Below are 22,422 nucleotides of genomic sequence, written 5' to 3' on the forward strand. Positions count from 1 at the left end.
CTAATTTAATTACCTGGTTAAAAATAACAATGTTTTTCAGGATAAGGCAATACTCAGTCTGGGCCACTTTAATCCAAGTGACCTACAACTGATAGGAGACAAGAAAGAGGAAGCTTGCAAGTTGGTAGAATTGCCCACAACTTAGTAAATACTGCATGAGAAATGCCCTTATTCTTCTGATTATATTTAATTCAAAACATTCTGGACTATATTTAAGAAAGGCACCTCAAGGTAACTTACAAAAATCAGGATGCAGTAAAGACATAAAACCAAAAAGAAAAATTAACAAAGTACAATGAAAATCATATGTGCAATTATATGTGATTAATCTCATTCATTGGTATATAAGCAAAACTTTAGTTTGATAACAAGTTTGTCTGGAAAAGCAGAGGAATGATGTCTTCCATCAGGTAGGCTGAGAGCACTCAATGTAGCTTTGAGAACTCAGCAGATTTTCACCTGATCAGTGTCTGGATGCCAGGACTGGCCTGCGGCAGAACAGCAAATGGCACTTCCGACCTCCCAACGCAGGATAGTATCCAAGGCTTGCCATGTTTCAGTCAGGGAATATTCCCAGCCATACCTGGAGACGCCAGAATAGAACCTGGGATCTTCTGCATGCAAAGCACATGCTTTACCACTGCGCTATAGCCCTTCCCTACTAACTCTGATACAGGAAGTACCTTGCAGTGGAAAAAGCAGCAGGTTGGGAGCCCAGTTCAGCAACCTCACCTGTGTATCCACTGGGCTGTTAAAAAGAAACCCTGAACAAACCTCATACGCTATACATGATTGGGGGAAGTCTATCTTTAAATAGCAAAATCTATTGTAAGCACTCTTACCTTGGTCTAGAGATTAATTCATATCCAGTTATTTCATGTTAATACTTGGAAAAAATGGTTGTTTTGTGTCCTGCCCTGAGGTGGTTTTTAATGGTTGTCATATGTATATATGTTTGTCCAATATAGAGAGCTGAAGGGCACTGAAGGGCACCCAAAAAAGAAAGTAACAGGACACCACTAGTAATCACATACAGCTCCCAAGTTAAAACAGTACAGCGCATCACCAGAGATCTACAACCTCTCCTAGACAATGACAGTTCTCTTTCTCAAGCTCTTGGAGGAAGACCTTTCATTGCCTACAGCCAGCCACCCAATCTTAAACAACTCCTCACCCACAATAATACCACCACCAGACTTAACATGGACGCTGGTACCAGAGCCTGCAATAAATCCATATGCCAACTTTGCTGCCACATACACACAGACAACACCATTACTGGCCCCAACAACATCAAACATACCATCTCAGGACTATTTCATTGCTCATCTTCTAACATTGTGTATGCCATCAAATGCCAACAGTGCCCTTCAGCTCTCTATATTGGACAAACAGGCCAAACCCTACGCCAAAGGATAAATGGACATAAATCTGACATCGGGAATCACAAGACAGAGAAACCAGTAGGAGAACACTTCAGTCTCCCAGGACATTCTATACAAGATCTCAAAGTAGCTGTCTTATTACAGAAAAAATTCAGAAACAGACTGGAAAGAGAAGTTGCTGAATTGCAACTCATTACCAAGCTTAAAACCATGGAGAGACCTGGTCTGAATAAAGACATTGGATTCTTATCTCATTATACATGATAAAGCTATCTTTAGCCATCTCACCCCTTGGTTTTTCCTGCAAGACCAATTGCAGTTGTTATCAGTCGTCAACAGTCGTCAACAGGTTTACCACTGCTATCAGCCAATCACCCATTCTCACCACCCTTCCTAGTAATATCCCTCCCCACCCTCTGACTATACATAAGGGTCTGGTCTGGTGACTTCTGTTTCAGTGTATCTGAAGAAGTGTGCATGCACACAAAAGCTCATACCTATGACAAACTTAGTTGGTCTCTAAGGTGCTACGGGAAGGATTTTTTTTATTTTTTGTTTATACAGTACTGGTTGGCAATATCCATAGTTGGACCAGGGCCGGCTCATCATAGACCCCCGGTGGCGCAGGGCACCATGGCGCCGGCCCGCCAGGAGGGCGCCGCGAGCTGCGCCCGCCCGCTGGCCGGCCGGTCCGCCGGTCCACTGCGCAGCTGCGCGCGGTGCCCACCTGCCCACCGCGCTGGGAAACGGGGCGGGAGAGCGCCAGAGAGATCGCGCTGTGTCTGCCCGCCCACCCGCCGCGCAGCAGCGCCGCACCCACCCGCCCACCGCGTTGGGAAACGGGGCGGAAGGGCGCCGGAGAGATCCGGCGCACCATGGCGACAGGGGCGCTTAAGACGGCGCTGAGTTGGACTATGGTATCCCTTCCCCATACCTTGTACCTGCATCAGTTTTTCATATCTGAATGCAAAACAAGTACAGCATACAATATAAAGCAGGAATCATGGTAAGTAGTAATTCTGGAACAATCTGAAAGCTACAGTAGTTTACAAGTTGAATACATGTTGATGTGTAATGTGATGATAATGTCAACTGTGTGTTTCATTAATATGCCTGAGAAAAGAAGTGAAAAGGCAATCAGCCCCAGTTATTTTGCCTTTTCACTTACATGTCTCCCTGATTTTAATATTACTGCAAAATATGTCATAACACCACCTTTGGGGGCATTAAGCTTGGGCTACACACTTACATGTTGGCACAGCAAGTTTTAGCATCTAGAATTCAAGATATGAAGAATGGTTAAATGGTCTCAATTGCAGACATTGCAGTTTGTATACCTGAGAGAGCGAAAGAGCCCAGTTTTATGTCTAGCTTCAAACACTCTGGAGTGAAGGTGTGTAGATTGTCCTTTTATACATGGGGAAATGAGCCTGCAAGACAACTTACTTAATTATTCAACTATTTGATTGTTACATTTATTTATTTATAAAATTGCTTTTCCATCTCCAACTGCTCATCACAAAATCTCAGAGCACTGATGCATTCATGGCTTAGGTGACACTTGAAACTTGTCTCCTTGACCACAATCCATCAGTTCTCAAAAATGCAATGTCTTTCACGGATATGTAAAATTATGTGCACTTTCAATTAGCTACTTTCATTCAGCTTCTTTTCCTTGCTTGACATTATTTAATTTGGCCAGTCCAATTATGATACAGTTAGCTAAGACCAATAGTTTCTCATCTGCCTCCTAAGCCATTAGCAAGACCTCACGGGTGAAAATGCTTCCTACCGGTATATAACTTTAATTGTAATATCAACAACAAAAATCAAGACTAATTTTCTTGAATGGCATTCCAGAAGAGTGTTGAACATCAACAGTGAAGTGAATCATAAAAACGTGGAACAATAATGGACGGGTCAAGGATTTGAGAGGGTGTTGTTTTTTTTAAGCTGCAAAAGAAATTGAGGAGAAGCGAGCAATAAAAAATATATGCAGTGGAGTGTGAATTAGTGCTGCAGGCAAAAGGAGAAGGGCAGCCAAAGGCAGAGTGAATTGTTCAGCCAAAGTTATTAAGGAGATGGGCTAGAACAAATATATCAGAAAGGCGGAAATGAAGATAAAGTCATCCCTTTAATAAATTGAGAAAGTAATCTGGTGTCTGAAGAAGTGTGCATGCACACGAAAGCTCATACCAATGACAAACTTAGTTGGTCTCTAAGGTGCTCCTGGAAGGAATTTTTTATTTTGTTTCGACTACGGCAGACCATCACGGCTACCTACCTGTAACTAGAATTGAGAAAGTAATGAAATCCACAAAGCATATTCAATTGAACTGAGGATGTGTTCAATTGGGATTCTCAACTCCTTTCTTAAAATGGCTTCAGCTAAGGAAGTTACAAGGCAGGTTACATAGAAAGCAATAAAGACATTGTCAGAATATGCACTGATTTATAAGGGCAAAACATAAATATCCAAGTATGCATGAATTGGTCATGAGCCCAAGCCAGCCTTTTTGCATCAAGCCAAGGAAAAATATGTGTGTCCCTGTCCACCACCATCTCATCACACCAACATAAGGGGGATTGCCACCCCAGGGCTCAGTGGTTCCCAGTTTGCAACTCAATAGCCCATCTTCCAGGGGCTTGAAGGGGACTGTAACTGCTTAAGCTCATTGAGCTCTAGAGTCAGACTTGCTTTTTGAACCAAGTAGCAAGGATTCCATCTGGCCATGTTCTCTGACCAGGAGCAAAGTCTGGCAGCATCCTCCCTTTTCTAAAAATCAGATAATACAGCTAACATTGCCTGCATACCCCTGTCCGGAGTAAAGACTCACAAGGCTGGGACTTCCGGTTGGAACCGCGGAGCGCGAGCTGGCGAAAAAGGGAGCTCCGCAACTCCCGTCTTTTAGCTGGGTAAAGGGGGGGTCTGCGAGGCAAAGCAACCCCCCGAAAAGGGTTGGGGAGGCGATCCCCACCCAATAAGTCGGCGGCTTTCTCACAAGGATCTCCCGGACACCTTCGTAACCAGTAGAAGGAGGGGGAGAGACCTGGAAACTGCGACAGGAAACTTTCCCAGCGCAAGCCGAAACCAGCAACGCTCATGACGGTAAAAACCCTTTTTAAAAAATAACCCCTACGACTACCCCGGGCGTGAAACAACAATTGAGACCTAAGAAAACAGCGAAGAATCCCCCCCCCCCGCAAATCGGTTCTGTTTCTGGGTGTGTTTTAAGGGAGAGCGGGGGAGCGGGAAGGAACAGAGTGAAGAAATCCGTGTGTGCAAGTGACGCCGTCAGGGGAGAAATAAAGAGAATTTTTAAAGTGGGGAAGCAAGAAATCACTTTTAATAGGACCTGTCTGGGCTCCGATAACCGTAAACTTCACACAATAAAAGATAGAACCAACGTTGGAAGGTGTAAATAAGAACTAAAGGAGACCTCCTGAGAGAAAGAGAGACAGACACCGTGTTTGCTCTGAGGTTGGATTGTTAAGTGTGCAATTGAGAATAACTTTCAATAAATTTTACAAGCTGAAAAGTGTAAAAGAAAATGGCGACGCTACATTAATAACTATGACTAAGCAGGCAGAGAAACAAAGAAGCCAGAAGTGACGTTTGCAGTGCATAGGACTGAGGAAGAGAAAGACTGAAAGGGGGCAAAAAAGTAATTTTAAACTGCTACATGGTGACACCAGGTGGACATTACAGAAAATACAGACAGTTACTGTTTCTCTTTTCTTTAAGAACTGAAACAAGAGTGTTACTGTCTGTAAATTGAAAAACTAAATAGCAACTAAGGTGGTGAAGCGAAAAAGATGGGAGATAGAGAAAGAGCAAAGAGACCAAATACAGCTAGCACCTCCCAGAGACGAACATCACAAGCTGATCACGAGATGGACCTCAGAGAATTGATCCTAAGCCTAAAGAGTGATATTGGTGAAATAAAGCAGGATCTTACAGAAATGAAGAAGGATATGAATGAGAGACTTATAAGCCTGGAAGATAAAGTTGGCAAAATTGAAGAAAACTTGGAGGCCAACGACAAGGATAAACAGGAAATCAGAGACCAATTAACCAAAATGGAAGAAGCCTCTAGCAAGACAGAAGAAACAATTCAAGAGATGCAAAATAAAAATCAAACCCTCGAAAACTCATTGAAGAATTTCACGAAAGAAAAGAGGGAGGGGAAGAAAGAAACAGAAAATATAAAGAAAGTTTTGGATGAGCAAAAAGCAACTTTAGAAGCATCTCTGGACGCCCTTGCTATGCTTCAGATGAAAATGAAGGAGAAGATATTGAGATTCCGCAATATCCCGGAGGTGGCAAACGAGGACATCGAAAAAAGAATAATAACGGCTCTGGCGAGGTGGTTAGAGATGGAGGATGTAAGCAACAGCAATGGCTAGCACACAGTCTGTGTGTAAATAGTGAGTTTTATTCCAAATAGACAAAACAAAGGCAAGTAACCACAAGAAAGACTGCAACTTCCTGCTCAAGACCACTAGTTAATCAGATGATGACTCATCTAGCTCTCTAGCGTGAGTCCACCTCCTTTTATTCCTACGCTCGAACAACGCCCTCTGCCTCTCTCTCTGTAATTGCCATTTCCTCTTATCCTGTAACCCTCCCCTCCTACGTTCCTGTAACTTTAAAGAACTAGGAACAGACTCGGACAAACTCTCTTCTGAGGTTTGAGTTATTTCTGCCATTTGCTCACCCCTCCCAGCCAGTTCCTTTATCAAAGCAAGCCTCCCTTCCAGTTCCGGGCTATCAGCCAAGTCCGACAGCTGAGCCTCATTAGTTATCGGCTCTAACCTAACATCATCCCCCCCTCTAGGGGCCTCCTCTTCTTCCTCCCGCCTCCGCACTTCCTTACTTGGGGCGTTATGAGATACCTCCCACCATTCTCCCTCTTCACTTCCCCAATAACTGCAACCCGGTTGCGACTCTTCTACTTCTTCCTTCTCTTCAAACCCACCATTCACTTCAGCTTCCCAGTCTGCCTGTTCTGCCTGCTCCTCTACCCAACCCCAGGGTTTGGGTTTATTAGGGTACCTATGGTGAAACTCTCTCTGCAGCCTAGATGCATGTATATCACTCGCATTCACCCATGAGTTCTCCTCTGGTCCGTACCCTTTCCAAGCCACCAAATACTGTACCCCCCTGCCCCTTCTACGAGAGTCCAATAGCTGAACCACTTCATATTCCGGTTCACCCTCCACCCAGATGGGCAAAGGTGGTGGCTCCTTCCTCTTCTGATACCGGTGTCTTGGCGTTACTGGCGATAAGAGTGACCGATGGAACACCGGATACATCTTCATTGAAGTCGGTAAACGTAACTTATATGAAACAGGATTTATTTGTTCCAACACTTCGAATGGCCCTACCCGTTGCGGCAGTAACTTCTTACAACGTCCCTTGCTCGGCCAATCTTTAGTGGATAGCCAAACTTGGTCCCCTACCCTTATCTCCTTGCCCACTTGCCGGTGTTTATCAGCTTCTGCCTTATACAGAGCCTTCGCTTTTTCTAGCTGTTCTCGCAGAATACTGTGCAACGCTTCCATTTCTTCTGCGAACTGTTCAGCTGCAGGCACTGCCAGTCCATCTCCCTGACCTGGAAACACCCGTGGATGTCGCCCTTGGCAGGCAAAAAATGGCGTCTGCTGTGTAGAAGCATGCACAGCATTATTATAAGCAAACTCAGCCAACGCTAGTTTCCCAACCCAGTCATCCTGTTGATAATTCACGTAACAACGTAGGTACTGTTGCAACGTCGCGTTCGTCCGTTCGGCCTCTCCGTTTGTCTGAGGATGCCGAGCCGATGAGAGGCACACCTCCACCTTCAGCAATTGCATCAGTCTCCTCCAAAACTGGGAGGTAAACTGCGTTCCCCTATCAGACACAATCTTCTGTGGCAATCCATGCAATTTGAACACATGTTCTATGAAGAGTTGCGCGGTCTCCTGTGCCGACGGTAATTTCTTGCAAGGAACAAAGTGTGCCATCTTAGAGAACAGATCTACTACCACCCAAACCACTGTCTGTTTCTGCGACTCGGGCAAATCAGTGATAAAGTCCATAGCAATGCCTTCCCACGGTGCTTGTGGTGTGGGCAGTGGTTGAAGTAGCCCGGCTGGTGTTTCGCGAGGTCTTTTGGACCGTTGGCACACTTCACATGCCCGGACATACTCCTTGACCTCCTCCTGCATCCGTGGCCACCAAAAATCCCTTGATACCAGACGTTCCGTCTTCCACTGCCCAAAATGTCCTGCTGTTGGACTGTCATGGCATTGTCTCAGCACCCTCGCACGAAGCTCTCCCTCTGGCACATAGAGAGCTTCCCCCTTGTACAGCAGCCCTCCTCTCTCAGTAAACTCCTTCCCTTGGACTTCCCCCTTACGTATTGCCTTCCTCTTCTCTTGAGCGAACCCATCCTTCTGCGTTTGTTGGAGAATGTCTGACCGTTCTAATGCCGTCATTGTTGCTAGCTGCAGTTGTTCGGGGCTCAGGATCAATCTCCGTTCTAACCCGGTCTCTATTTCGGAATACTCCGGTTTTCGGGACAATGCGTCCGCCTGCTGGTTCTGAGCACTAGACACATACTTAATCCGGAAATTGAACCTGGCAAAGAATTGCGCCCACCTAATCTGTCGTTGGTTCAATTGACGAGCCGTCTGCCAGTACTCTAGGTTTTTATGATCAGTGCGTACCTCCACCTGATGCTGCGCCCCTTCCAAGAAATGCCGCCAAGTTTGTAGAGCATCCTTTATTGCCAACAACTCTCTCTCCCATATAGTATAATTTTGTTCTGACGAGTTTAATTTCCTTGAGTGAAAGGCACATGGTCTCAGTTCCCCTTTGTCATCTTCCTGGAGAAGCACCGCCCCAATCTCTTTGTCCGAAGCATCGGTTTCCACGACCATTGGCTTGTACGGGTCTGGGTGAGCCAAGTATCTTTCCTCCACAAACAAGTTCTTAAGTCTCTCAAACGCCCTTTGGGCTTCCTCAGTCCATTTAAACGCCTTTTTGCCTTTCAAACAATCTGTTATCGGTGCTGTAAGGCCTGAGTACCTTGGTATAAACTTCCGATAGTAATTGGCAAACCCCAAGAATCTTTGTACATCTTTTCGAGTCTTGGGTCTTTGCCATGACACTACTGCCTGAACCTTTGCTGGATCCATGTGCACCCCCTCTGGGGTGATTCTATAGCCTAAGAACTCCACTTCTGTTACGTGAAAGTGGCATTTCTCCAACTTAGCGTACAATCGATGTTCTCTTAGACGCTCTAACACTTCCTTCACATGTTGTACGTGTTCTTCCAGACTCTCCGAGTAGATTAATAGGTCATCTAAATAAGCAAGGACCGAACGATCCAACAAGTCGGACAACACGTAATTAATAAATGCCTGAAAGGTGGCCGTGCCCGACTGTAGTCCAAACGGCATGACAAGATATTCAAATGTGCCGTACCTGGTGTTAAAGGCCGTCTTCCATTCATCTCCCTCTCTTACTCGTATCAAATTATATGCCCCCCTCAAGTCCAGTTTTGTAAAAATTTTAGCCGACCGTAATCTTTCCAGCAAATCCCCAATTCGTGGCAACGGGTAACGACTGGGAATCATGCGCTGGTTGATCTTCCTGTAATCAACTACAAGTCTTTTCTCAGAAGTGTTCTTCTTATCCACAAAGAAAATTGGAGCTCCTCCCGGAGTCTTGGTAGGCCGTATGAAACCCCGTTCCAAATTTTTTTGCAGGAACTCCCTCAGTTCTGCCAACTCCACTTCTGACATAGCGTAGATACGGCTGGCGGGTATCTCAGCCCCTGGCACCAGATCTATTTTGCAATCGTACTGGCGATGAGGTGGTAACCGATCTGCCTCCTTCTCGCAGAATACGTCTCTAAAAGACTTATACTGTGGGGGTATTTGTCTCTCTTCCCCAGTGAGCGGACCACAGTCTGGCGTACCATTGGCCTCACCATTCTTCTCCGCCCTGATTCCCAAACAATGTAGTCGGCAATACACTGACGAAAAGGTCATCGATCTCTGGCCCCAGGAGATCATCGGATCATGACGGGATAGCCAACTCATCCCCAAAACCACGGGGTAGGAGTTCAACCTGGTGATATGGAATGCAATGACCTCTCGGTGTCCCGGCAGTTCTAGACCAATTGGCATTGTGGCCTCTGACACACAGCCAGACAGCAACACTCTACCATCAATTGTTCTAACTTCTAAAGGTTCTTCCAATGACTGTGTCTCTATTCCCAACCTGCTCACCAAATCCATGTCTATAAAATCAGTCGAGGCTCCAGAATCAATAAGAACTTCCACACGCTCGCCCCTTCCATCTGGGAGTCGTAGCATTGCGAATGCTGTAATTACTGGTAAGATCGGTCCAGGTGGAAGCCCTTCGGGTCTCTTTTCCCCCAACCCGAGGCCTCCAGAACGGGCTGGGTCATCTCGTTTCCCGACTGCTCCACTATGCCCTCTCCAGGTGTTGTTACATTTGTGCCAGACAGCGCACCTCGGTTTCTTCCTACAGTACACTGACGAGCCATGTGATTGGGGGAGCCGCAGATAAGGCACAACCGATCTCTCCACCTTCTCTCTCTCTCAGCGTGTGTAATACTAGGTGTTGTACCCCTTCTGATAGAACTACGTTGCATGGGTGCTTCTTCCTCCACCCTTCGTGAATCCGGCAGCTCTAAGGGCACAAATGTTCTGCGGCTCTCTGACCTTCCTTGGCCCCTACGCAACCTGTCCAGCGATTGGAACCTCAGGTCTAGTTGCAAGGCGACTTGTGCCACCTCTTCCAAGGTCTTCAACCCAGGATTTTTTGCCAACTCCACCCGAATCTCTTCACTGAGTCCCGCCTTAAACAATCCAACCAAGGCCTTTCCTTCCCAGCCTAGTTGTCTAGCAAGTCTCACAAAAGAGGACCAGAACTGTGCTACAGTTCCCTTTCCTTGCTTAAGGCTCAAGAACTCCTGTTCCCACTCTGCTTCTTGTGCAGGATTCCTGAACATGCTATCCAGAAGCTTCAAGAAGGCTGATAAGTTGGTGAGCACTCGGTCATTAGACATTAGGTAAGGGGCAATACACTGCCGCGCCTTCCCTTCCAAAAGCCCCACCACCAGGGCCACTCTGGCATCATCATCTCTGTATTCTTCTCCCTTAAGCCTTAAATAATACAAGCAGGAAGCCCGAAATGAATCATACTCTGCACCGCTCCCACTAAAACGTGGGGGAAGGGGAACAAAATTCTTTGCCACTTGCCTGCCAGATAAGTCGGAGAGTTGTCTTGCTTGTTCTGAGGTCACTCCTTCCAGCCGTGCTAATCTTGCCTTCAACTCTTGGTTCTCTGCCCAGAGAGCTTCAGTATTATCTTCTAACTTCATCTCCATTGCTGTTGCGCCGACTGATAAATCCCCAGCCGGTTGCTGCTTCCCCTTTTCTTCCATTCTTGCTTAAATCCACATGCTTCCCCTTCAGCAGCAAGTTAGATGAGTCATGCTGTAAGCAACAGCAATGGCTAGCACACAGTCTGTGTGTAAATAGTGAGTTTTATTCCAAATAGACAAAACAAAGGCAAGTAACCACAAGAAAGACTGCAACTTCCTGCTCAAGACCACTAGTTAATCAGATGATGACTCATCTAGCTCTCTAGCGTGAGTCCACCTCCTTTTATTCCTACGCTCGAACAACGCCCTCTGCCTCTCTCTCTGTAATTGCCATTTCCTCTTATCCTGTAACCCTCCCCTCCTACGTTCCTGTAACTTTAAAGAACTAGGAACAGACTCGGACAAACTCTCTTCTGAGGTTTGAGTTATTTCTGCCATTTGCTCACCCCTCCCAGCCAGTTCCTTTATCAAAGCAAGCCTCCCTTCCAGTTCCGGGCTATCAGCCAAGTCCGACAGCTGAGCCTCATTAGTTATCGGCTCTAACCTAACAGAGGAACGGGAAATTGAGGCACGCGTGGATGAAATCTTTAGGATTAATTCCAAAAAAGCTAAGGCCAATAACTGGCCTGGAGACTGCCTGGTGTCTTTTACTACTATGTGGATACGGAACAAGATCTTAAGGACCAAGGGGAAAAAGAAGTTTGTTATGGACAAAACTGAGATAATCATACTGAAGGAGATTCCCCCGAGACTGGTGCACAAGAGAAAAAAATATCATTTCTTAGCTAAAGTATTGAGAACGAAAAGAATTTTTTTTAAATGGGAGTATCCGGAAGGCATGGCCTTCGCCTTTAAAGGGAGATGGAGGAAATTTGACACCCAAGAGGCGGCAGACAGATTTTTCAGGACATACTCCCAAGAATTGGGAGGAGATAAAGTAAAATCAATTATAGAACAGCAAGCCGAGACAAACATTGAAGAAGAGGATGAACACCTGAGTGGAGAGGAGGGGGAAGGGGAGGAGCAGAGGGAGGAGGAAAGAGAGGAGGGAGAAACAGAAGAATGAAAGACAGTTGGTTCGATATGACTAAGTGTAAATATATACATTGGTCATACCAATTCTGACTAAACAGATACAGGAGCAATTTGAGTCTCCTACCTAGATTATTTTTTCTCTTTTTCTTTCATTATATAGTTCTTTTATTATATAGTTCGCTTCCCTCTTTCCACCTCTCAAGCCTTTCACCCTTTCACCTATTTACCTATCCCCCTAAAGATCACTGTGTAAGAAATAATTTAGCTTTGTTTTCTTTTGCAACTGCTTAGCATAGTTAATTGAATATTAACCCCTTTGAGTTTTTTTCCTTCTTTTTTCCTTCCCTTTTTTTCCCCTTTCTTTCCCCCCACCCCCGTTTCCTTTTTCCTTCCTTTCCTACCCCCCTTCTTTCCCACTCCCCTATTCCTTTCTTATTGATTCTCCGCCTCTTCCCCCCCTTTTTTCTTTCTTTCTTTCTTTCTCTCTCTTTAGTTTAGTTCTTTTTCCCTTTTCCCCCTTTCCTTTTCCTTTTTCCTTTTAGAAATAAACTTTACAGGAAATTTCAATAAAGTAAATATGAATCTAAAAATTATATCATGGAATTTAAATGGTTTGAATAATAAAAAGAAACGGAACAGGATGGGACATCTACTAAAAAAGCAAAACTTTGATGTAATATGTATTCAAGAAACACATATAAACAAAAAACATGTAAGGGTATTAAAAAATGAGAAATTGGGGAAGGAATTCGTCGCGGCAGATGAAAGAAAAAAAAGAGGGGTGGTGCTTTATATCAAAGAAAAATGGAATCCAGAACTATTATGGGCAGATGAGGAAGGGAGAATAGTGATAGTCAAAACAATAATCGAAGGTGAGAAATGGGTTTGGGTGGGCCTATACGCCCCTAATGGGAGCAAGATAGCTTTCCTAGATAAACTGGAAGCTCAGCTAATGAATCAGATTGATGGCAAATATATAATAATGGGAGATATGAACGGGATTATTGATCCAGAATTTGATAAGAACGGGAACAAAGATAGGAAAAGAGTTAAAAAAATTACCTAAAAAATTTATTGAGTTGACAAGAAACTATAACCTATTGGACGCCTGGAGATATAAGAATCCCATAAAAAAAGAATTTACCCATATATCAGCACGCCATCAGACAGCTAGTAGAATTGATATGATATGGATATCTAAAGAATTAGCATTAAGAGTACAAAAGGCAGAAATCGATCCCAAAATTATATCAGATCACAACCCAGTAACCATGATCCTAAAAGAAGGAAAAAAAGAAGTTAATTGGAGGTTAAACGTATTTATGTTAAAAGACCCAAAAATAATAAAAGAAGCAAACAAGAAATTTAAAGAATTCCTAGAATTGAATAATAACGGGGAGGTGGACTTAGCTACAGTTTGGGATGCGTTTATGCGAGGGTATTTTATCCAGCAGAGCGCAATATTGAGGAAATCAGAGAGGTCAAAAAAAGAAAATCTCTTGCAAGAAATTAAGAGAAAGGAAAAAATATTATATACCAAATATGATAAGCAGATAGAACTTGAATTGAAAATTTTAAGATCAGAATTTGAAAGAATAATTGATCAGGAGTTAGAAAGACAATTACAAATATGGAAATACAGGAATTTTGAATGGGCAAATAAGCCGAATAAATTATTGTCCTGGCAAATTAAAAAAAGGAGAAATGAAAGAATAATAAATAGGATCAAATCAGGCGATAAATTCTTTGATAAATCAGAAGAGATCATGAAAATATTTCAGAAATTTTTTGAAACATTGTATAAAAAAGAAGAGATAAATGATCAAGAAATAGATGAGTTCTTCAAAAAATATCAGTTGCCGCAAATCCCATTGGAAAAAATAAGATCTTTGAATAGAGAAATAACACCCCTCGAAATAGGAGAGTCAATAAAATCTATGAAAAAAGGTAAAGCTCCGGGACCGGACGGTTTCCCAATAGAATATTATAAAACCTTCCAAGAAATTTTGTTAGCCCCATTCAAGGATCTAACGAATAATATATTGACAAAAGGAATTACCCCCAAAACTTGGGGAGAAGCTCAAATTATACTAATACCAAAATCAAAAACAGAGGTAGATCTGCCAGACAAGTATAGACCAATCTCACTATTAAATAGTGATTATAAAATCTTTACCAAAATCATTGCTAATAGACTGAATACTATATTGGAAGACCTAATACACAAAGACCAGGCCGGTTTTGTAAAAGGAAGATTTGCTAAAGATAACATTAGAAATATAGTGAATATCTTGGAATGCCTCGAGAATAGGAGAGATAAAGGTGCAGCCCTCCTGGCCATTGATGCGGAGAAGGCATTTGATAGAGTCTCCTGGAGGTTTATGATAAAAACAATTGAAAAACTAAAAATGGGAGAACATTTAGAAAGTGCAATAAAAGCTATATACAAGAAGCAGGAAGCCACCATTTTAATAAATGGAAGATCAACTAAAAAAATAAATATAGAGAGAGGCACCAGACAAGGTTGCCCTCTGTCGCCTATTCTCTTCATATTAACATTGGAAATTTTATTAAAAAAATTAAGAGAGGAAGAAAATATTAGAGGAATAGTAATTGGGAAAAAAAAGTTTAAAGTAAAGGCTTTCGCAGATGACATTATAATAACTACAGAAGACCCAATTCAAAGCATTCCCACAGCTTTAGAAAAAATTAAAGAATATGGGAAGCTAGCAGGCTTGAAAATAAATTACGAGAAAACCAAGATGTTGGTGAAAAATTTGGAAAACAAAGAGATGCAGGAGCTTCGTGAAAAAACAGGCCTAAAAATTGATAAACGATTAAAATATCTAGGCATTCATACAACAATCAAAGGGATAGACCTGGTGCAAGAAAATTTTAAAGAAATTTGGAAAAAGATAAAGAAAAATTTTGAAATATGGAGTAAACTTAAATTATCAATTATGGGGCGAATTTCATTGATAAAAATGTGTGTAATTCCAAAAATGAATTTCCTTTTTCAAAACCTCCCAATCTTAGGAAGAGAAAAAATTTTCAGAGAATGGAGAAAAGATTTGGTAAGATTTATTTGGAATGGGAAAAGGCCGAGGGTTAACTATACAATTATGATCGATCATAGAAACAGGGGAGGCTTCGGCCTACCAGATCTTGAAACCTATCACGACGCTGCAGCCATCACTTGGATTAAAGAATGGATAGAGCTTAAGAATTCGGACCTCCTGGACCTGGAAGGCCAAGGGCTGCCATTTGGATGGCATTTTTATTTAATGAAAGATAAGATAAGTAACAGGAATATCTTTATGTTCAATTTAATTAGAAAATCCCTATACTCAGTATGGCAAAAGTACAAAAGATATTTCGAACCTAAGACCCCTTGGTGGGTCTCACCATTAGAATTAGTCGCAGTCAGAAGAACAAATATGGAAAATACCTGGCCCACTTATAAAGAAATTTTGGAAGAAAGAGAAGGAATATTGAAGTTGAAAGATTATTCGGAAATAAAAAATTATCTGACCTCATGGTTACAATACTTTCAAATAAATCAAAGATTACAATTAGATAAAAAAATAGGATTCGAACCTAAAACATCAAAATTGGAAGAGATTCTATTGGTCAACCAAGATAAACATATTAAAAATTTGTACCAAATTATGTTACAATGGAAGACAGAAAAGGAGATGACTAAAGATTACATGATAAAGTGGGGCCAAGATTTGGGAAAACCAATCCTAATACAAAAATGGGAAAATCTCTGGAAACGCGACTTAAATTTTACACCAAATTATGATTTGAAAGAAAACATTCTAAAAATGCTAAACAGATGGCACCTGACGCCACTAAAACTATCAAAAATTTATCCGGGGGTCAGTAATCTATGCTGGAGGTGTAAAAAGGAAATTGGCTCATATATCCATATATGGTGGAATTGCAACATAATTAAGGGATTCTGGGAAATGTTATACAAAGAATTAAAAAAAATACTGAAATATCCCATCAAGAAAAATCCGGAAATGTTCCTTTTGGGAATGCTACCGGAGGATGTTAAATCTGAAGATAGGTGTATAATAAGTTATGCAGTAGCAGCCGCTAGGCTTCTAGTTGCAAAAAATTGGAAAACCTCGGCAATTCCCAGCAGAGAGGACTGGCAAATCAAGGTATTACAATATTGTAGATTAGCGATAAGATATGAAGAACTCAAGGGAACGGATTCAGAGGCAATCATAAAAATATGGAAACCATTTACCAATTATATAAAAGATAAAGTGGAGAACCCAAACCTGATCTCAGATCTTTAAAGGGTTCTATCATAGGTATAAACATAACTGTAAATTGTAAAGGGTTTATATTTATATGTTATTGATAATTTCGTGTAACATGATTGGTAGTGTGTAATATCCTATATGGTTTTTCAGGGAGGAGCCCGGTACAGGTTGGGAAGTCATGAGGGAGGAGGGCCAGGGAGGGGGGGAGTCGGGAGGGGTGGGGTGGGGAAAAGAATAACCACACGACAACATATTGTTGATGTACATTGCTTTTTTTTAAAATTGTTTGTATACTTTTGAAACCAATAAAGCTTTATTTTTTTTAAAAAAAAAGACTCACAAGGCTGGCATTTGGTGCGAAGATCACAACTTTATTAAAGATATTGCAGCAAGGCAAAATGAATAACTGTAGACAGGGAATTTGCACAGACCATGAAGGGCATGCAATGGCCCTTATCTCTGGTCTTGGGCAATAACATCTGCCTCGAACCACATCATCTGTTTTAAGCCTAAGCAAGGTTCTCACTCCTAACTCAACTCACCATGACGCTAAGCTGAGGGAGGTGCCCTGATTCCCTGTCTTGTGTCTACTGCCATAGAGGCTCCTGCAGGGACATCTCATATTAAAATTAATTCCCAGCCCACCCTAAATGCTAAGTTGTGACAGTAAGGTAAAGCCAATTAGAGCCACACACCCCAAATCAGAACAGTGCAGAGCGGATGAAAAGGGGCACACCAAGATCAACTAATGGTGATCAAAAATATTCCAACTCAGCCCCAGAAGGCAACTCACTGCTCACAGGGTAGGTGGGCAGGTCACACTATAAGGGGAGCTTATATTGTCACGCCCCCACCTTGGTCACAGATATGGCATGATCTCCCTGCCTCTATGCCAGGGATGGGTGGGGCAAACTGGGCCAATGGTGGCAGCGCAGCCATTTCACTGCCAACAATTCCACAGCAAATAAAACTATAGTACAGCAACAATATCTGGACGGCACCATGTTAGACTCATAGAATTGTAGAGTTGGAAGGGGCAACAAGGATCATCTAGTCCAACCCCTTGCAACACAGGACTCTCTTTTGCCCAACATGAGGTTCGAACCCACAACCCTGAGATAAAGAGTCTCATGCTCTACCAACTGAGCTATCCCTGGGTGTATCACAGTAACTCTCAAATCAGACTGATTTCAAAGAGTCCAAATATCTGTTATGTATTTAGAGATTTGAGGTATTTGTATTTTTTTTTTTACTCAACTAGTTCCTTTTTAAAGCCTTCAAGGTCACAGATTAACAATCGTAGATTGAAGTGGCCATGGCACGTAAGGGGTAAGGTGATTGTTGAAGTGAAATTGTCCTCAACAGCTTTGGACCACATTAGGCTACTTGTAGGTTTTCCTTACCTAATACGTGCCCACTCAGCCACTTCAATCTGAGAAACTGCTTTTTTCCCCTACACAAATTCCATTGTAGCTCTTTGGAACATTAGTATTAGGCAAGTGCCTTTGCTATATTGTTATGGGTGCCTGCTAAGAGGTTTTTTGTTTAGGCAACCCTACCCACACATGTAATTTTAGCATGCAATATGATAAATCATGTGCTTTTATTATGTTTATATTTTTTTCCAAAATGAGTAAGTCAGTCACATCCATTAATTTCATGGGTCTACAATTAATTTCAAATTAATGAAATTAATCCATTAATTTCATGGGTCTTATATATTACAGTCATACCTCAGTTTAAGTACGCCTCGGTTTGAGTATTTTTAGTTTAAATACTTCGCAGACCCGTCTAGAACAGATTAATCCACTTTCCATTACTTTCAATGGGAAAGTTCACTTCAGGTTAAGTACGCTTCAGGTTAAGTACGGACTTCCGGAACCAATTACACTCATACCTCGGGTTAAGTACGCTTCAGGTTGAGTACTCCGCGGACCCATCTGGAACAGATTAATCCACTTTCCATTACTTTCAATGGGAAAGTTCACTTCAGGTTAAGTACTCCACGGACCATCTGGAATGGATTAATCCACTTTCCATTACTTTCAATGGGAAAGTTTGCTTCGGGTTAAGTACGCTTCAGGTTAAGTACAGACTTCCGGAACCAATTGTGTTTGTAAACCGAGGTACCACTGTGTGTTCATTTTTGCTGAAGTATGCCATTCATGTCTCCTTATTTTGCCATTGTCCCAAAGATAGTGCGGCTTAATTCAGCACAAAGAGCTTATGACCTTTCATTTATATAAATACCTCTGCGTCCTAGATGCACATGCAGTTTTAAGAAAGCAAATGGATTCTAGATGCTTCTTTTTTCACCGCATGACTCATCCCCAGATGTCTTATTTGCTACAATAAGCAGAAAATGAAAGCAAGTAACAATTGCTAGCATGAAGCCAAGAAGTACCTAATCAACCCAGCGCATACCAAAACAAATCAGCAGGAAAAGCAATTTTAATCATACTTAAATTAATACATTCAAAGTGCAATCCTGTGCATGCCGACTGAGAAGTAAGTTCTACCAAATTCACTGAGGCTACTCTGAGGAAGTAAATACAGAATTAGAGCCTTGGGATTATGTTGGTTGTATTTCCTTAAAACCAAAAGTCATCACAAAATGAAATCCCATACATATTTGAATATAGTCAAGTGTATAAGGTCAAAAATCCACAGGTGGATTTTAATTTTTTTAAAAAATATCTATAGGATAATAGATTACCACAATTTCCAGAATTCAAATAGCACCACATTTTCCTGTTCATACTTTTACTTAATTTTCTCAGTAGTGGAAACAGATAAAATCACCTTATGAATCACATATTTACTTTTTGTTAGTAATAATGCATTTGGTCCTATCCAACATTTTTTGAGGAAAGACCTTCCAATGAACAACATATGACAATTTTAGAAAATATTCTATCCAAATAAGCCAAAGGCGTGGTCTCAACATAGAGGACAGGAAAAACCTTCTGCGAGGAACAAGCTGTTAAATTACACAGCTCTGGCCCTAAAACATAGTTGGTTTTTAGAACTCCCATGAAGCAGTTGCCGAGACTGAATGTGCCTGCCTCCCAACAGCTTCCTAAGTCCCCTCCTCTCCAGAGTTTTTGTGCCTCTCCTGGTCCTGGGAGACCAGGGGGGAGGGAGCTTGTTGTAGCAGGAGGAAGAGACACCCATGCTTCTTCACTAGCCATACTCATCTCTGTCTCTTTGCCACAGACTCTCCCGTTACCTCTTCCGACACTTCCTCCCAGTCTTTTCCCTCTTCTCACTCAGCACCAACCTTCCAGCTCTGAGCCTTCTTCCCTTGGGAGTTCCTCTTCTCTTAGGAGAGCAACAAAGGACTCCTATCATGCGAATGCTGGGAACACTCTTCACAGTAGACTCGGGTTACAGGTAGGTAGCCGTGTTGGTCTGCCGTAGTCAAAACAAAATAAAAAAAAATTCATTCCAGTAGCACCTTAGAGACCAACTAAGTTTGTCATTGGTGTGAGCTTTCGTGTGCATGCACACTTCTTCAGATACACCATGCACACGAAAGCTCATACCAATGACAAACTTAGTTGGTCTCTAAGGTGCTACTGGAAGGAAATTGTTTTTATTTTGAGTAGACTCAGGTGTTAATGTGCATCAATAATAAGCTTCCACTCTGCCTTAATTTTCTGATGGAAACACAAACCCTGGGTGCTCACCTTGAACCCCATGGAATCTTGTCACCGGCCGGCAGAGATTGGGGATGGCGTGTAACAGCATATTAAAGCAAACGTCATGTCTTGGGGGGAATAGCTTCAACTTTTCCAGTGTGCAGCTTAACAGTAATATGACACGTGCCACACTGGTTTGGCCAAAGACAACAGAATAGCAATGATAAAAAAATAAGTATGTGCACAAATGGGTGGTGGCAGCTCCTCAAACTACCTTCCAGTCTCTGAAAGCTACCATCTGCCCAGGTATATTACTGATCAGTTCACTCCAGGGCAGGCCTAGGGTTGAACGGCTAATGCTGTGTGTGGGAAGAGCATCTGGCTTTGATGGATTTGCTGCTGTCATCCAACCACCTCACCTTGATAAGGCTAGTGATGCTGAGGACTGCAAAGGTTCTCTTGATAGTTTGTCAGGGCTTCGTAGCAGGCTTCCCTTCCTCGTGTAGCTAACTGCACCTCAATTATTCAAAACCACTGGTGGAGATTAAGTGGCAAAACAAAAGGTTGGATGACACTTTGTTACAGCTTTGAAATTGGACGCAGGTAATCTAGTTCCTAATCCAGCTTTTGCAGGTTCTTATAACATGCCCCATCCACAGCAACCTCTAGTTTAAAAGAGGAAGTTATTAACCCGGTAGGGTAGCTCACAAGCCCAAGCATTTTAATGTTATGAACCCACCTGATTAAATGAGTAATGTTCCAGTGTCCTTAGATTCTACAGTTGAAATATGTGCCCTATTGTTTGTTTGGTTTTATATAAACAATTAAACATGTCTCTTTTGGGACAGAAAATCAGGATGCTTATTTGTTGCATTCATATCTGTAAAGGGAAGAGAATATAGGGATTACACAAGAGAAGGAGGGGAAAGAGATTTGCCGTCCCAGGACTCCTATGCTGGAGGCGTTCCAGAGGAGGTCCAGTGCCGGATTCTGCGTCGGACTGAGCAGACATGTTGTACATACCCAGCTCACTGTAAATAGGCTGCACTAAAAGAAAACTGCTAAAAGACAAGAATGCGGAGCGTCGTTACTCTAGAGTAGCCACAACAATCCCGTGACAGCAATCCGGCACTGGACCTCCTCTGGAACGCCTCCAGCATAGGAGTCTTGGGACGGCAAATCTCTTTCCCCTCCTTCTCTTGCGTAATTCCGGAACCGGAGGAAAAGGCCTTCGCTCCATGTTTTCCTTCTCCCCCCTTTTCCCCTCTCTTTCTTCCTCCCTCCTGTGTCGCAGGGGCTCTCCCGTGTTGGGAGAGCCCCGGCTCCCTCTCTCCACTTCCTGACTAAACTCCTGAGCATCCTCGCTGTTCTCGCTGCTTGGGGAGGGGCTGCTTCTGATGAGGGGAAGTGGATCCCTATATTCTCTTCCCCTTACAATATCCCACCTTTTTCCTCCAAGAAGTTCAAGGAACCATGCCCTGTTCTCCCTCTCCTCAATTAATCTCAACAAAAGCCATGTGAGGTAGGTTAGGCTGAGAGGCAATGATTGGCCCACAATCACCCAGTAAGCTTCGTGGCTGAGTGGGAATTTGAACCCTGGTTTCCCAGGTCCTAGGTCCAACACTCTAACACACTACATCACATTGGCATTTCTTATATTGTTGTTGTTTCTGAGTCAGCAGATGTTGAAGAGGGTTTCCCTAGACTTTGTGGCAAGACACTCAGTAACTGACTTGGGGAGGGGAGGACAATGTCACCTTCTTGTTTGCAAAGTAAACTATTACATAATATACACACTTGTGTGGGTGAAAAACTATTCATTGCAAATAAAACTGTTCATTGAAAAACTGATTGCTGGAGGAAGATTGCCCGTGACAAAGGAGGCAAAGCTTTCTTCAAGGGTGCTTGATCCAACGTCCTCAAAGGAAGGACGAAATCAAGAAATAAACGACGAAATCAAGAAATAAACATAAGCTACTCCCCTCCCGGATGGCACTTACTATGTTATGTTCATGGACTGCGTCAAAACTATTTATCAGTTCATAGCTGCCAAGTTTTCCCTTTTCTCACGAGGAAGCCTATTCAGCATAAGGGAATTTCCCTTTAAAAAAGGGAGAACTTTGCAACTATGCTGAAGTTTCTACTGGTTGGCAGAGGGCCACAGTTCTGCTTGCCTGATCCATTTATCAAGTTGTTCCCCTGACAATGGGACTCAAACTTTATTTTTGTTCAGTCACTTCTGTTAAAATAAGTTTGAGATAAATAAAATTTAAATTTAAATAACTGCAAGTGCTTCTACCTCTCCCCTACCCTCAAAAAACCCCAGCAGAGCAGGAAAAATAACTTTATGCAGCATTAGCTTTAAGCATTGTTAAAGTAGCTTATGCAAATACATTACATAACATATTGCATTGTGTGTGGGCTGCCCTTGAAAGCTATTCAGAAACTTCAAACTTCAGAATAGTGCAACCAGATTACTTACTGATACACAGCTCACTAGTAGTAAAAGATCTTTTTACCAACTTCTGCTTTATTCTAAATACAACTCAATTGCTGGTTTGAAGCTATAATGTTCCATTCAGTTTAGGAACATTATAGCAGAATCACCTACTCATATAGGTACCTGACAGTTCATTAAGATGTGCACCCATCGTCGTACTGCAGGTGCTGCCACCTG

The 22,422-nt window shown here is 42.5% G+C and overlaps 1 protein-coding gene across 2 annotated transcripts in view; it reads right to left on the bottom strand.

The window, feature by feature from the left end:
* Positions 1–19,504, bottom strand: part of IQCM (IQ motif containing M) — a 162,056-nt gene extending 142,552 nt beyond the window's left edge. Inside the window, exon 1 of one of the 2 annotated variants that reach the window (XM_060278651.1) lies at positions 19,385–19,504. The gene's annotated coding sequence lies outside the window, so the exon portion shown is untranslated. Of the gene's footprint in view, positions 1–18,354; positions 18,746–19,384 lie in introns of those variants that run through there. The other variant, XM_060278650.1, reaches the window with a different exon arrangement.
* Positions 19,505–22,422: the final 2,918 nt, after the last annotated feature.

Source organism: Zootoca vivipara, chromosome 9, assembly GCF_963506605.1.
Source record: "Zootoca vivipara chromosome 9, rZooViv1.1, whole genome shotgun sequence".
Lineage (NCBI taxonomy): Eukaryota > Metazoa > Chordata > Lepidosauria > Squamata > Lacertidae > Zootoca > Zootoca vivipara.